Source organism: Rhinopithecus roxellana, chromosome 15 (assembly GCF_007565055.1).
Source record: "Rhinopithecus roxellana isolate Shanxi Qingling chromosome 15, ASM756505v1, whole genome shotgun sequence".
NCBI classification, from domain to species: domain Eukaryota; kingdom Metazoa; phylum Chordata; class Mammalia; order Primates; family Cercopithecidae; genus Rhinopithecus; species Rhinopithecus roxellana.
Window position 1 is genome coordinate 40,320,538 of NC_044563.1, and position 16,846 is coordinate 40,337,383.

Genomic DNA, 16,846 nt, shown 5'->3' on the forward strand with positions numbered 1-16,846 from the left:
ATTAATAGCCTACCAATGAAAAAAAGTCCAGGACCAGACGAATTCACAGTTGAATTCTACCAGAGGTACAGAGAGGAGCTGGTACCATTCCTTGTGAAACTATTCCAATCAATAGAAAAAGAGGGAATCCTCCCTAACTCATTTTATGAGGCCCACATCATCTTGATACCAAAACCTGGCAGAGACACAACAAAAAAGGGAATTTTAGACCAATATCCCTGATGAACATCGATGTGAATATCCTCAATAAAATACTGGCAAACCGAATCCAGCAGTACATCAAAAAACTTATCCACCACGATCAAGTTGGCTTCATCCCTGGGATGCAAGGTTGGTTCAACATTCGCAAATCAATAAACGCAATCCACCATATAAAGAGAACCAAAGTCAAAAAGCACATGATTATCTCAATAGGTGCAGAAAAGGCCTTTGACAAAATTCAGTAGTGCTTCATGCTAAAAACTCTCAATAAATTCGGTATTGATGGAATGCATCTCAAAATAATAAGCTATTTATGACAAACCAACAGCCAATGTCATACTGAATGGGCAAAAACTGGAAGCATTCCCTTTGAAAACCGGCACAAGACAGGGATGACCTCTCTCACCCCTCCTATTCAACATAGTGTTAGAAGTTCTGGCCAGGAAAATCAGGCAAGAGAAAGAAATAAAGCATATTCAATTAGGAAAAGAGGAAGTCAAATTGTCCCTGTTTGCAGATGACATGATTATATAATTAGAAAACCCCATCATCTCAGCCCAATATCTCCTTAAGCTGAGAACCAGCTTCAGCAAAGTCTCAGGATACAAAGTCAATGTGCAAAATCACAACCATTCCTATACACCATTAACAGACAGCCAAATCATGAGTGAACTCCCATTAACAATTGCTAGAAAAAGAATAAAATACCTAGGAATCCAACTTACAAGGGATGTGAAGGACCTCTTCAAGGAGAACTACAAGCCACTGTTCAATGAAATAAAAGAGGACACAAACAAATGGAAAGAACATTCCTTGCTCATGGATAGGACGAATCAATATCGTGAAAATAGCCATACTACCCAAAATAATTTATAGATTCAATGCCATCCCCATCAAGTTGGCAATGACTTTCTTCACAGAATTGGAAATAAAGCTACTTTAAAGTTCATATGGAACCAAAAAAGAGCCCGCACTGCCAAGACAACCCTAAGCAAAAAGAACAAAGCTGGAGACATCACGCTACCTGACTTCAAACTATACTACAAGGCTACAGTAACCAAAACAGCATGATACTGGTACCAAAACAGATATATAAATCAATGGAACAGAACGGAGGCCTCAGAAATAACACCACACATCTACAACCATCTGATCTTTGACAAACCTGACAAAAACAAGAAATGGGGAATGGATTCCCTATTTAGTAAACGGTGCTGTGAAAACTGGCTAGTCATATGCAGAAAGTTGAAACTGGATCCCTTCCTTACACTTTATACAAAAATTAATTCAAGATGGATTAAAGACTTAAATATTAGACCTAAAACCATAAAAACCCTAGAAGAAAACGTAGGCAATAATACCATTCAGGACATAGGCATGGGCAAGGACTTCATGACTAAAACATCAAAAGCAATGGCAACAAAAGCCAAAATTGACAAATGGGATCTAAATAAACTAAAGAACTTCTGCACAGCAAAAGAAACTACCATCAGAGTGAACAGACAACCTACAGAATGGGAGGAAGTTTTTGCAATCTGACTAAAGGCTAATGTCCAGAATCTACAAAGAACTCATACAAATTTACGAGAAAAAAACAACCCCATGACAGAGTGGGCAAAGAATGTGAACAGACACTTCCCAAAAGAAGACATCTATGCAGCCAACAGACACATGAAAAAAATGCTTATCATCACTGGTCATCAGAGAAATGCAAATCAAAACCACAATGAGATACCATCTCACCCCAGTTAGAATGGCGATCATTGAAAAGGCAGAAAACAACAGATGCTGGAGAGGATGTGGAGAAATAGGAATGCTTTTATACTGTTGGTAAGAGTGTAAACTAGTTCAACCATTGTGGAAGACAGTGTGGCAATCCCTCAAGGATCTAGAACTAGAAATACCATTTGACCCAGTGATCCCATTACTGGGTATATACCCAAAGGATTATAAATCATGCTACGATAAAGAAACATGCACATGTATGTTTATTGAGGCACTATTCACAATAGCAAAAACTGGGAGCCGACCCAAATGTCCATCAACGATAGACTGGATTAAGAAAATGTGGCACATATATACCGTGGAATACTATGCATCTATAAAAAGGGATGAGTTCATGTCCTTTGCAGGGACATGGATGAACCTGGAAACCATCATTCTGAGCAAACTATCACAAAGACAGAAAACCCAGCACCGCATGTTTTCACTCATAGGTGGGAATTGAACAATGAGAACACTTGGACACATGGCAGGGAATGTCAAACACGGAGGCCTGTCATGGGGGTGGGGGAAAGGGAGAGGAATAGCATTAGTAAGAACACCTAATGTAAATGATGAGTTAATGGGTGCAGCAAACCAACATGGCACATGTATACCTATATAACCTGCACATTGTGCACATGTACCCTAGAACTTAAAGTATAATAAGAAAAAGAAAAATTTAAAAAATTGTGATTCACAAATGCACATGCATGCATGTTTATAGCAGCACAATTTGCAATTGTAAAAATGCAACCAGCCCAAATGACCAAATGCTCATCAACGAGTGGATAAAGAATTTGTGGTGTGTGTGTGTGTGTGTGTGTGTGTGTGTGTGTGTGTGTAGAAATATATATGATGGAATACTACTCAATCATAAATAGGAATGAATTAATGGCATTCATAGCCCTGGATGAGATTGGAGACTATTATTATAAGTGAAGTAATTCAGGAATGGAAAACCAAACATCATATGTTCTCACTTATAAGTGGGAGCTAAGCTATGAGGGTGAAAAGGAATAAGAATGACACAATGGACTTTGGGGACTCAGGAAGAAAAGGTGGGAAGTGGGTGAGGGATAAAAGACTAAAAATTTGATGCAGTGTATACTGCCCAGGTGATGGGTGCGCCAAAATCTCACAAATCACCACCAGAGAACTTAATCATGTAACCAAACACCACCTGTTTTCCAATAAACTATGGCGGAAATAAGAAACTTTTTTAAAAAAAATACAAAGCAGTAATTTAGATGACTATGTTAGGTGAAATCTAGGAACTAATTTCTTGTATTTTATCCAGAATTTAGTATTCTTTGATCTTATTTACAATTTTCATTTGCCTTGAACTTAGAACTTGAGTTTAACTCATATGGATGTGAGATGTGCACCAGAGATATGTATAGTGATTTCAGCCAGAATCAGAACTCATAGTCTCTAGCATTTCAATTTTGTTTCCCCAGGTTGGCTGTAAGTTTTACAGAGTCCAGGCATTATAGAAAGCCAATGGCATTTTAGCCACAGTAAATCTAATACTGGCTGTAACATCACTGTCACCACATTCCTGAGAAGATTACTTCTTTTTGGAGATATCTGTAAGTAATCTATTGTAATGTCATAAACATGTGGGATCCCTGGCCTACTTCATCATTACATCATGCCAGTTCTTTCTCTGAAATACATCAAGGTAGATCACTTCTCTCCATTTAATTTTTACCTCAACACCTGAATTTTACATTCCTTTAATACATTTTTTTTTTTTTGGTTAAGCTTCCAGTTTTTGTTCTAATAAGATATTATACATTCAGCAATAAATAGAGTCTCCTTTAGGCATAGTGTAGAATATCACTTTAAATTATGCCCAGAAACTTATGGCAAGTCTAAGTGAACTCTCAATAAGCATTTAATAATTTCATAAGAAATCCCATTCTTATCCTTACTATTCTGCTAGTAGTTTTATTGTTCATGTAATCATTCTGGCACATTCCAAACAGTCTGTCATCCTGTGGTTTGTCTGAGTTACTTTTGGCTTGACAGTAGAGCAAAATTCCCTTTTTTTTTTTTTTTTTTTTTTTAACCATGTTTCTTATACGCCTGTGTATGTCAACACACATTCAGTGAGCACCTACCAGATGCCAGTCTTTAAGCTAAATTCTGGGGATTCAAAAATGGCCAAAGCATTATCTGCTCTTCAAGTGCCCTCAGTCTAATGGGATAGTATGGACAAACTGACAAACTGGACATATTATGAAGAGTGATGTGCTGGCAGCACAGGCAGGGTAAAGTGGGAGTTAGTGGTTGGGAAATGTAGGCAGATCTGTCAGTAGGCAGATCTGTTAACCCAGAAGAGCTGGTGTCAACCCTTCTTTAATGGATAAGGATATGGATTCCAGACTAAAGAATAGCATGTCCTCAACCCTATATATGTGTTTATTATAATAATAATTACTGTTAATCTTAGTCTGTGCTGCTATAATAAAATAGCTTGAACTAAGCAACTTATAAAGAATAGAAGTGTATTTCTCACAGTTCTGGAAGCTGAGATATTTAAGATCAAGTTGCCAGCAAATTTGATGTCTGTTGAATGCTCTCTGCTCCCAAGATGGCATTTTCTTGCTGCATTCTCACATGACAGAAGGGTGCAAAAAGGGACAAATGCTGTATACTGACATGGTAGAGGAGATGGAAGGGCCAGGAGGTTCTCTAAAGCCTCTTTTATGAAGGTATTAATCTCATTCATGAGGGTGGAGCTCTCATGATTTAATCACATGCTAAAATGCCCTACCTCTTAATACCACCATAATGGGGGTTAAATTTTGGAGGGACACAAACATTCAGATCATAGCTTTCTGCCTCATTTAAAAAAAATAGTTAAAACAGTCTCTGGTATTCAGGTGCCCTCAGTCTAACAGGGAGACACAGTAGGCAAGTTAATGAACTGGACACACTCTAATGAGTGACATGATGCAGGTACATGCAGGTAGAGTGGGAGCTAGTAGTGAGGAAATGCAGGCAGATCTGTAGTACCAGAAGAGCTGGTGTCAATTCCTCTTTCTCTAATGGATAAGGGTATAAATTCTAGAGCTAGACCTACAAATAGCTATTTAAACTACTTATGTTTAAATAGCATATTTACACTGTGTGTGTTTATTATTACTATCATTGTTAATCCACATTTCTTCTGTTTTTGAAATATATTTTATACGCTTGTTTTAATCATTTTTAGATAAATTGGTGACTTCAAGTGTTCTAATTATGATACAATTTGACAAATACAATTTGTATTAAGTCCAGCCTATGCAGTCATATATATTTGTATAGGTATGTACATACATGAATATAATACATACATGTGTGAAGCACTCTAATGCTTTCTATTCCATTTCATTCTATTTTATTCCATTCTGTTAATTATAACCAGAAAAATGACGGTCGCAACCTACTGCATTTAATTGGATGATCTAATAATGGATTGAGGCTTGTAGTCTGAACACTAATGAGAATATTATGACCAAGTAAATAAGTAATTACATAGTATTATAAGTGCCACTATAGGACTATGTAAAGATGCGAAGAAAGGGTAGAGGCAGGGAGTCCTGACAAGTACACTGAAGGCAAGAACCAGGTCCTGGTCATTTTTACTCTATGGTATTTGGCATTTAGTTGGTTCTTCATGCATGTTTTTAAATAAAGCTGGATGAAGTAAGCATCATTACTTGTAAATAATGCTTTAGCATGGCCATTTCTTCTTTCAGTTCCAATGAAGAAGAGAAGACTGGGGCGTATTTGCCACCACATGTGCCTGCTCTCAGCAGACATTGTAATGACACCCCTTTTTCCTGAACCTCAGATTCTTTTCCAATGTAACGATGCAGACATCTGCTACAAATCCACTGGACTAGCATGGGTGATGAAATCTGTTTTTAGGATATTTCGTTATAAATTCATTTTTTTTTTTTTTTGTATGCTACTGGCAGGTTGAACAGAGCCAGGTTAACTCTAAGTCTCTCTTTGAGTTGTTGCTTTCTCAAAAGGCAAAAACAATTGTCTCCTAATTGATTTCCACTCCAAAGAATGCTTAATATGATGTCTGGCACACAGTGGGTTCGCATATTGAGATGGTATAAATTTGTTGTAAATTCAACTCCACTTTCTCATGAAATTGCGACTGTTAAATTGTGAACATATTTTTGGTTTCCTGCTTCATAAAATATGAGCACTGTAATCCCAGATGGCACATCCTCCAGAAACATATGGACAAGACAATTTATAAGGAGTGCTCTTTCAGGAGTCGGCTCCACTTAACAGAGGAGGCTGTATGATTTTGCCAGGACCTTTCAAGCTACTCATCGAGGAGTAAGGTGAACAGGTCTTAGTAATGTAGCCAAGGGGTTAAAAAAAAAGTTTGCCATAAATCCCATTTCTCGAAGCATGGTTTTTCATAATTAGGGATGGAGTCAGGTGGGGTGGGGATTTTCTGTCCCTACAAGTGTAGGGCACACATTTTGTAGATGAATATAAAATATGGTCCTTTCTGTAGTGAATATATAAAATGGGTTGTTGTTGCTGTTGCTGTTGCTGTTGTTGTTATCTATAACCAAAGTAGGTCATACTGGTCATTCCAGTTCATGTGCAGGGAGGCCACCTGCAAATAAAGAAAAGGTCCTATTATTTATAGCTCCCGGACTACATAACACTATCCAAACATTGTTGCATATGTGTTCCAATGCTGTGTCCTAGTGTGTCTCTCATGTTATGTTGAAATATGATCAGATAGTCAGAAATATGACCAGAAACATTGTAACTAAAGAGGATGGCCTGGTAGAGATTAAGAAGCCCTACTTAGAAGAATCTTTCTCTGTGTAACATCTCCTTTTACCTGAGAAACAGTGATAATTAAGTTTATGTGTCTACCTGGCTGGGCTAAGAGATGACCACATAGCTGCTAAAACAGTATCTCTTGGTGTGTCTTCGAGGCTATTTCCATAAGATATTAACATTTGAATCAGCAGACTGAGTAAAGATCTCCCTCACCAATTTGGGGAGGCATCATCTAATCTGTTGAGGACTTGAATAAAACAAAAAGGCAGAGGCAGGGCAAATCTACCCTCTTCCCCTCCCTTTTCTTGATCAGGGACAACCATCTCATATTCTGTTCTCCCTGGACATAAATGGTCCTGGACTATGGTCTTGGATCAAGACTTGTAACACAAGCCACCCCTACCCAGCACCACCCCAGACTGCAGATTGTGGAACTTCTCAGTCTCCATGATTTTGTAGACAGTCTCTAATAATTAATGTCTTTTTTAATATATCTCTATATTTCTATTGGTTCTGTTTCTCTGGGGAACCCTGACTAATACAGAAAGTTAGTTGCCTAAGCCAAAAGGTCATTTCAATCCTTTGAGCTTCAGTTGCTTCATCTGTGAAATGGAAAATAATATCAAATTCACTGGATTGCTGTAGGATCTTGAGATTCAGCATTTAACTTGCATAGAAAAGCACATGGTGCATTATTAATGGTTCCACAAGCATGGATAAGTATACAAAGGTAAATGATAGCTGGTTTTTTAGTAAGGATAATAATTAGAACAGTAATTTCTAAAACCCAAAGAACAAAACAAAAACAACCGTTGCTATGATACAGCTCAACATAAAATGCTTTGGAAACCCAGAACAGGGAATACTGAATTTGGGTGAAGAGTAGACAGTTTTCATGGAGGAAAAGTGGAAATTAACTTTGGTTTTGAAATGTGACAGTTGTCTTCTAGGCAGGAAAAAAAGTAGACTTATGTCACTGCAGACAGGGTGAACAACAGAAGTAAAGAGATAGTATAAGAAAACACGGTACATTCTGAGAGAAATGGATGTTTTATATATTAGAGAGGTTATATTCATGGTATGTAGTGGCTGCAGAAAATACGGTAAACATTGATGGCTGTCAAATAATAAGAAACCCTATATACTATGCTAAGGTTTCAGATTTTTGCCCTGGCAATGGGAGTAGTAGGGTCAGGTGTATGTTTCTGTGTACTAACATGTAGTTTACAGGGCTAGAAATCTGGTCTTTTCTTGTTGTGTCAACAGAGGCAAAAAAAAACAAACAAACAAACAAAAAAAAAGCCTCAAGTCTGTTATTAGGAGTACAATGTTTCAATGCCTGTGAGACATAAATAAAATGAGTTACATAAAAATATGCCTGACTTATCTGTAAGTAATCCATTATTAATATAGTGAGAAGAAATTCCGTTTTTGGCTTTCCAATATAACTCTTGTAAATAGTTCCTAGTGACAGAGCTGGGCTGGCTTTCTTATGTATTTTACTCTAGTGCCTGTAATATTTACAGTAAGCTGTGCTACCTTCCATTGTGAACATCCTCTACAGTGCCTGGTGCACACTACGTGATCAGTAAGTGATGCTGCATAAACATTGGATGACTTCAATGGACTCTTTCAGTGCATCCCCTCACCCCCATTGTGTCTGCACTCCCAGGAAGCTTCCTTGATGTTGCTTTTCCTTTTTGGCCAATGGTAGCTGGAGCTGGGGCAACTATTTATAATTCTTAAATTGTGTGGGACACTGTCTCTTAGAACAATAGTAAGGACGGGGTCCCAGACATTTGTTATATGCCAGATCAAACAATCTGCTAAGATGTTTTTCCAGGTCCCTGTAATCCCATGACTAGTATTTGTAGATTTAAATCGTGTTTGCATGGTTTAGCAAGATGGAATCAGAGAAAGAATGTTTAAGCATTGAGCATTTCAGTGGTTCACAAACACATCACAGCTTCTATTTACTTTCCATTTAAAACACAAGTTGAAGTCCACATAGTTAAAGACCCTCACAGAGGCAGCAGGCAGGGAGAGTAAGCTGATACTTGTTACACTTCCAGCACTGTACCAGGTACATCACCCATTAGTTTTTTGAATGCTTACAATTACCATAAGGTGTAGATATTACTTGTTCCATGTTTCTGATGGTGAAACGGAAATATAGTGATGTTAAATAACTTGTCTGCAGTCTTGCAGCTATTAAGAGGAAGAGCTGGGATTTGAATGTACATCTGCCTGCCTCCAAAATCCTGTATGGGCACAGCCTTTTATTTAAAACCCAGACACTGAAAAAACAAATCCTGTTTATTCTTCTGTAAATTTCTACCATCTGCTGAGAGGCTGGAACATCACCTAGCCTGAACACTGTCTTATTACCAGCAAATAAATGTCAGAGTAAAGACCATAGAAATCATCTGTTACCTCAGTCTTCAAGAAGTGCATCCACCCCCACCTGACAGCGCTTTCCAGCAATGCTGGGAAACATAAATAGATTAGTGAGTCTAGAGTCTTAGGGGGTGCGTAACCTTATGTTTCTGAACATTTAACTTATTAAAATTCACAAAGAAAGACCTTATGGTGCCATCATTTTATCCAACCAACATCATCAGTATGGCTCAAGGGCTATGGCTTTCTACACTCACCCTAGCAGCAGTGAACATATGGTTTTACTTCTCTCTAAAGCCTCAGGGCATCTGACGGTACCTTTCATGGATAATGGATAAAGGCTGCCATACCAGTAGGTAACTTCTGTTCCATCAGTACTGCCTTAGTGCCAAGAATGCTGAACAAATTCCAGGAGGTTTTGAACTGACCTAGGTCTAGTCTGTCAGCAGTAACAACCTTAGGAGCAGCAGGGGCAAATGCTTCCTGTTTAACTGCACTTTGGAGTTCTTCTATGTTTGCTTGAGCTCCTTAAAGAAGGAGCCTCTGTAACACAGTTAAGCCACAGGTTGTAGCGGCCACATTTTTTAGATTTGCTTTGACTGTGTTACTTTGTTCTTGTTGATATCTGCCTTAGTGCTCCTGGGTTAGAAAATACAACTTTTTGTTACAGTAGCCTCAAGGAACTATGGAAAGCATGCTTTGACAGTGCATTCAAAGAAAGAAAGGTAATTGAAAATGGTTTTGCACATTATTTCCCAGGTTCCCTACAGCAGCTGAGCTATAAATAGCATCACTATGTTTTGGTGTCAGTATCTTCCTAGTAATTAAATACAGTTTTATCTAATCTGCAATCCATTGTCAATTGGTCAAGAGGGTCAACATCTTCTTTCCACTTTCCCCAGGAATTCTCATATTGAGATATAGTGCAGTAGATTTATCAAAGTCCTGGAAAGCAACTAAGCTGAGCAGTGAATTTTCAGTTATTTTGAAGAGGAAACACATGGGTAATTTTCTTATCTTTGGAATTTACTGTAGGATAGTGAACACAAAGAGGATAGGCTTTGGAATCTGATTTAATCAGGTCCAAGTCCATCCTCCACTAGCTCTGGGTCATCTTCAGCAAATTACTTAATTTGCTAATTATCAGTACTTCTATTTATTTTCCTTCCACTTATGCATATGCATAACTATTACTATAATTCACACACTTGTCTAGGAACCCACATCAGTACTCACTATTATATATGACATATGCAACTCTTATCCCTGTGCTTCATAATCTATGTTCAATATCTATCCTGGACTTTATTTACCTTTCCTCATCAGCTCCACAGAGAAAAACTCTAGTAAAAGGCATCAATTTTTTTCACCTGAGCCACAGCCTCTACATGGTCTCCTCCGTTTCATTCATATACCCTTTACAGTCTATTCTCCACAACATTTTTCTCCATAATCCTCCACAGCCAAGTGAACCTCTTAAAATTAGATCACATAATTCCTTTGCTGAAAGCCATCCCTTGGCTCAAATTAAAATTCCATACCCCTTATGATTGCCTACAAGACACTGGCCCTGGTGTATCTTTCTCTTCTCATTTCTTTCTACTTTTGATCTGACCACTCTGTTCCCAGCAACTAAGCATTGTTGATGCATCATGAAGACACAGAATTCATTCTCATTTCAGGATATTTGCCTCTGTTGTTTCCTCTATCTGGAATTCCCTTCCCCATGATATTTATGCTAAATCCTTCACATCGATAAGGTTTAAGATCCCCCTTGAGCATCATATTTAAATGGAATTTATGCCCATCCTGACTCTCTGTCCTCTAACTCTGGTGGTGGCTCGGCATTTGATTATGACTATCCCTAGTTTGTGTGTTTATTTATTTATGAGATTAATGATTTTTGTTTCTTTTGCTTAGTGTTGAAACTCCCGTATTCACAGAAGGATCTGCAAATAACAGCATTACATATTTGTTAAATAAATATGTTAGTAAACGGACGAATAAGATCTATTTTTAGAAAAATAATTCCTCCCTTGAAGGATTGCTGTAAGGATTAGAATGAAAATATAAGAAAATTACTAACCATGTTGGGCACGAAGCTCTCACAGACTATTGTTACTGTTACTACTGTTGTTTCACAAAAATTTTGATACACATTACAATTCTTGGACATGTATTAAAAATATAACACACTTAGGTCTATTTTCAATGTATTATTATTTATTATTATTGATGACTAAATAAATGTGATCATCACCAGGCTGAGACTTGGGTGTGGTTTACAGTATCTGTTACTGCCATTATCTGTTGATGTGTGCATTTACTTATGTAATTATCTAATTGTGACTTTTTTGATATTTTTGCTTTGGTAATACCACCCTCAGATTAATTTTAACTTAAATTTTTATCTACAATTATTGTTTAATGTATCTTCCAATATTATTATATCAACAATGGTATATTAAAAATGATTTTTGTATGCAGAAATTTTGTGAAGCAGACATACACAGACACAGTCATAGGATTTACTGTTCTACTTCATTTCCTGAATATTTTCATGTGCTTATTAGTGGGGCATTGTGAGGCTCAACTTGTCCCCTCACTGTATCCATCCCTTAATAGACTTATAGGTATCAATCTAATGTCATGTCCATTTGGCAGCTACAGGGTAGGAATGGATACAGGATAGAGAAAGATAACTGGAAAATCTTTGCAGGATTCTAGCCCAATTGCTTCAGTCATGGTAGCCAGACTCGCTTTTGAAATTTAGTCCATCAGAGACTACAGCTGCATTGAAGTCTTCCCTGATGCCCAAGGGCAACTTGCTGAACTTGTTTGAATTGTCCATAGTCATTTGCTCAGTCACATGTATGGAAGGGCTGGCCCTCCTCTGCACAGTTGAGGAAGTTTTCGTGCCTATTTGACTATTTCCTTCTAATGCATTCTCCTGTGACCACTATAAAAGAGGACTTTGTTCAGGACCACCTGCTCCTCTTCATTAGACCTCCCTGGCTACACTATGGGAGATGAGGTGTTAAGTGCTAACGTGCCTCTCTCTGGTGATGAAAGCTAAGGACCTATAGGGGAGGGGAATGTTGCAGGGCAGCCTTCATTATGCCAAGAGTTCCACTGCAAGCTGTCCTCTGGATCGTGAATCTATTCACCTAACAACTGCATAACTAAGAGTAGCCTTGCAAATAACTCATTTCAAACATAACATCTACATCAAGCCCTCTTAATAATTTAAAAAGAAAACAGGGGCAGGGGGAATGCTGCCTAGTTACACCCCATTATTGTTTGATTAGTTCACAATAATAAACCACCACTAGAAACAAAATTTACTGTATTTATGGTGGTATTTTCTGTATCCTGAAAAGGTATTCTTGAAGGTATATCTTAAAATCACTGATATTTTAGAATTTAGAAAATATACATGTACCCAGAGCAAAAGTGAAGCTATTATCACCTGACATTATAGTTCCAAAGTTGCACAAAGCTGATGCTAGAGATCTCCTTTCCCTTTGTAAGGTACCTTCAAGTTATCCAAAGTCTAGTTTGATATATTTCAACCTCAAAGCACAAAACCTATTCTTGCTTCTTTGATGTGAGTAAACACTAATCTAAAGCTTACTACACGTTATTTGCCATAAGACCATCTAGGATCTACCCATTGCAGACTTACCAGGCAAGGCAGCCTGTTGTTCAGAGTGTAGCTACAATTTAGGAAAATAAAATGTTTCATAAGGAAAAAGAAAGCTAGATGTCTTTGACTTATGCAGCAAGTCAAAGATAAAGAGACTTTTATCCTGTGATCTTTATTACAAAATAATACTGTACCCAATACAAACCCCAAAATTCACCTAACAGAGAATGGACCTTTTCTTAGGAAATCTTATGACATGTCCTTGATGTGAGTCAGAGAAGTGAAACTGTTGAGCTGTTTTCCAACAGGCTGCCAATAACTAAAAGAGATGTCAAAATACTGGGATTTGTATACTCCAGATACATTATTGGAAGACTAGAATAAGCTGGATTTTTCCTGCAGAGTCCTAATTGCATAAGGTTTTATTTTACTAACAACATTTGGTCAATAAATGTATAACTTCATGTAGTTCTTCATTTGTGTTTTTTGGAAAAAAATTCTCATGTTGCTAGAACACTTTTTGTAAACAGCAATAACAGACACAATTTTTTTTTATTAGTAAAGCTTTAAGCAAGATTTAATTCTTCATTTAAGAACCACTTGAATGACTCTTCCTAGTTACAAAAATGTAAGTAGCCACGCATTCAACAGATTCATCTTTTGTGATTTGATGAAGGCTAACTTTTTAATAATTTTCATAAGAATCTCTGCACTACTTGGCATAAGAATCTCTAGGAAGAAAGAGAATGAATCTCTTGTCTCTTCTCCAGATTTGAAGTTAGGAAAACCTGTCAGGGAAGATAAGGAGATTATAAAGAAGACCTTCTTCTATTAAATAAGATATATAAAGTTTATACTTAAAAGTCTTTAAAGATCACATAAAATTATTATAAATAATTGCCTTAAAGGATTGTTGTAAAGATTAAATGAGACATATAAAGGACATAGAAAAGCACCTAAAAACCCCAATATTTGCTGAGATATGCAACCCACATCCTTTTCAAGAAATATAGAATGGATTCAGTCATTGCCATGTAGCCGTTGCTCAGTGAATGTTAATGATGTAATCATTTTACTAGTCATCAAACTTCTATGTACAGCAAATGCTATGATAAATGAAATCTCATCTATATTTTTACAGTGAGATTAATGAGTCATTTTACATTTATTAAAGTGAATGCCAATGTGATGTGCCATATTTAAAAATGACTAACAAATCACTTTCCAGTCTTTGCACTAGGTTCAGTTTGTTCTTTTTTTTTTTTTTTTTTTTTTTTTGAGACGGAGTCTCGCTGTCACCCAGGCTGGAGTGCAGTGGCGCGATCTCAGCTCACTGCAAGCTCCACCTCCCAGGTTCATGCCATTCTCCTGCCTCAGCCTCCCGAGTAGCTGGGACTACAGGCGCCCGCCACCTCGCCCGGCTAGTTTTGTTTTTTTTTGTATTTTTTAGTAGAGATGGGGTTTCACTGTGTTAGCCAGGATGGTCTCGATCTCCTGACCTCGTGATCCGCCCGTCTCGGCCTCCCAAAGTGCTGGGATTACAGGTTTGAGCCACCGCGCCTGGCCAGTTTGTTATTTTTCTTACTGGAATTTAAAGGAAATGATTAGGGACAGGTTTAAATCTAAGATTATCCATTAGGAAAATTATTATCCTATGAAGAAACTTTAAAAATAAAACGACACTATCTTCCAATTCCCCAGCTATAGAAGAGTAATTGCTACTCAAAACCTGACGTTAGCTACACTTAGGTTGTTATCTGTCTAAAACCAAACTTAGATTATCTGTCTGTCCCTGCAAACTCTCCAAATGCCTGTTTGTTTACTGGCTGTAGCATCCAAGAAGTTGAGAAGATAAGTGTCCATTTATTATTGCCATGGGCATAAGGTTTTCTTTTCTTTACACAATGCTAAAATCCCTTGATCATTGCCATGTAGGTTTTTGTTTCATATTGGAAAGTATCAGTTCACTGAATATACAATATGAGTTGGCCACATGCAACTTATAGGAGTAACACTTTTTAACCACTTCATGCAACTCCCTCCCCTCTAGTGGTACAATGATCAACAAAATGAGCAAACTGTCACATGACACTTCTAATAGAAAGAACATAAATTAGCTCACTGCCACAGTTTGTTGTTGTTGTTGTTGTTGTTGTTGTTTGTTTTCCTGATCATAGATTCAGTGGTGCTTTCCTCTTGTGGATTTTCTTGACAATATAATTTGATATTTTATCTAAGTCTCTCTAAACTCACTAAATGCCTGTATGTTTGCTGGCTTCTGAGAGTCACTAACAAAAGTGTTTAAAAGAAGCAAAATCAACGGCCTTCTCACTTGATATGAAGAACTCACTTGTAGAAGATATGGCTCAAAAGTCTCTTCTCAACACAGCTGTGCTAACAGATTGCTGATCAGTGAGTGACCTTTTTCATCAGAGCAGTTCAAAGCTGCCTTTCCAACTTTGCTTTTAATTTAATTATCATTTGAAGGGAGGAAAATCCTTTTATGCATCACTGAGAAAGAGACTATATCTTGGGACTACAATGCCAATGATCTTGCCTATTGCAAGGCCTGAGAACAGTCTGATGAAAGCAAAACTTTGTTCCAGATCAGAGAAGCATTTAGGTTAAAAATAATTGGGTTGCTCTTCAAATAATACAGAAATTAGGTAGATTGAAAATAGGGAAAGCAAATGTTCTCTATAAATCTCAGACCCTACTTGGGACAATAAAAGTCTTTGAGCTGATGGTTGCCTTGTTTTATTTGATTATTTCAGGGGATAATTTTTGTTTTAATTCCAGTGTGAACCTTTGTATATTGCTTTCCCATGTGAACCAGGGCAGAAAGCATCTCATGGGTTTATTTATCCAAACACTATTGAAATAGTATGTATGAAAAAATGAATAACTTAGGCAAGGCTAAGTGATTTCTGATCAAGAGATTAATAAAGGTGCTATATTTACTAACTTTGAATAGAGGTTCTGAATTCATAAGACTTCTCTCTCATTCCTACTTTGCTATGGTCACCAATTGTGTAGTGGATGACTGGTCTTGTTCTCTCCATGTAAATGAGCCTGTAGTACACAGGCCAATATCCATTGTGGGTTAACTCCTGACCCTGACTTTGTTCTCAGCCTGTGTGTTGAAAAATTGTACCTGCCCTGCCCTCTGCTTTTCAATCTGCCTTTGCTATCTTCACTTCCAACATCTTGCCTCCTTTCTTTTGTGTAGCTTACAAAAGATAATCCCTTAGGAAATACTTTCTAGGTAGGCACCAAAGGTAATGTTAACCATTAGAAAAACAAGAATAAGGTATATCCTTTTTCATTTATATGTTTTGTCTCACAGTAAGGATAGGCAGAAAGATCATTTCAGTAAAGTGGGATATTAGCAGGTGGTCTTCCATAGGTTGGTTTAAGTCCTAATGCTCCTTTCCTCCTGCAGATCTCTCATCCCCAAGGGCCTTTATGTACTTGGCTTCCACCTGGTGGACAGAGAAAAAAGGAGGGTGAAGACTTTGTGAGGAATTATGGGGCCAGATTTGTTGTTAGTTGTATTCATTTCTCTCCTGTCCATTGTCAAATCTTGTTCATATGGCCATGCACAATGTGGGCTAGGCTTGTTAATTTTCTATTGTCATCGTAACAAATCACCACAAATTTAGTGGCTTAAAAGAGTACAAATTAATTTTCTTACAGTTTCAGGAGGTAGAAGTCTGAAATCAGTTTCGCTGGGCAAAATCAAGACTTGAAGAGGAAAATCCATTCTCTTGCCTTTTTCAGCTTCTAGAGGGTGCCTTAATTCCTTCGCTCATGATTTCTTTGCAGCATAACTGCAAACTCTTGCTTCCAATGTCATATCTTCTATTACTTGTTATTCTCCTTCCTCAGTTTATAAGAGCCTATCTGAGTACAGTGGCCCCAAGTTAATCACAAAGGCTAATCTCTGCAGTGTAAGATCCTTAATTTAATCACATATGTCAAATCCATTTTACCATGTAACATAACATCTTTACAGAGTCTTGA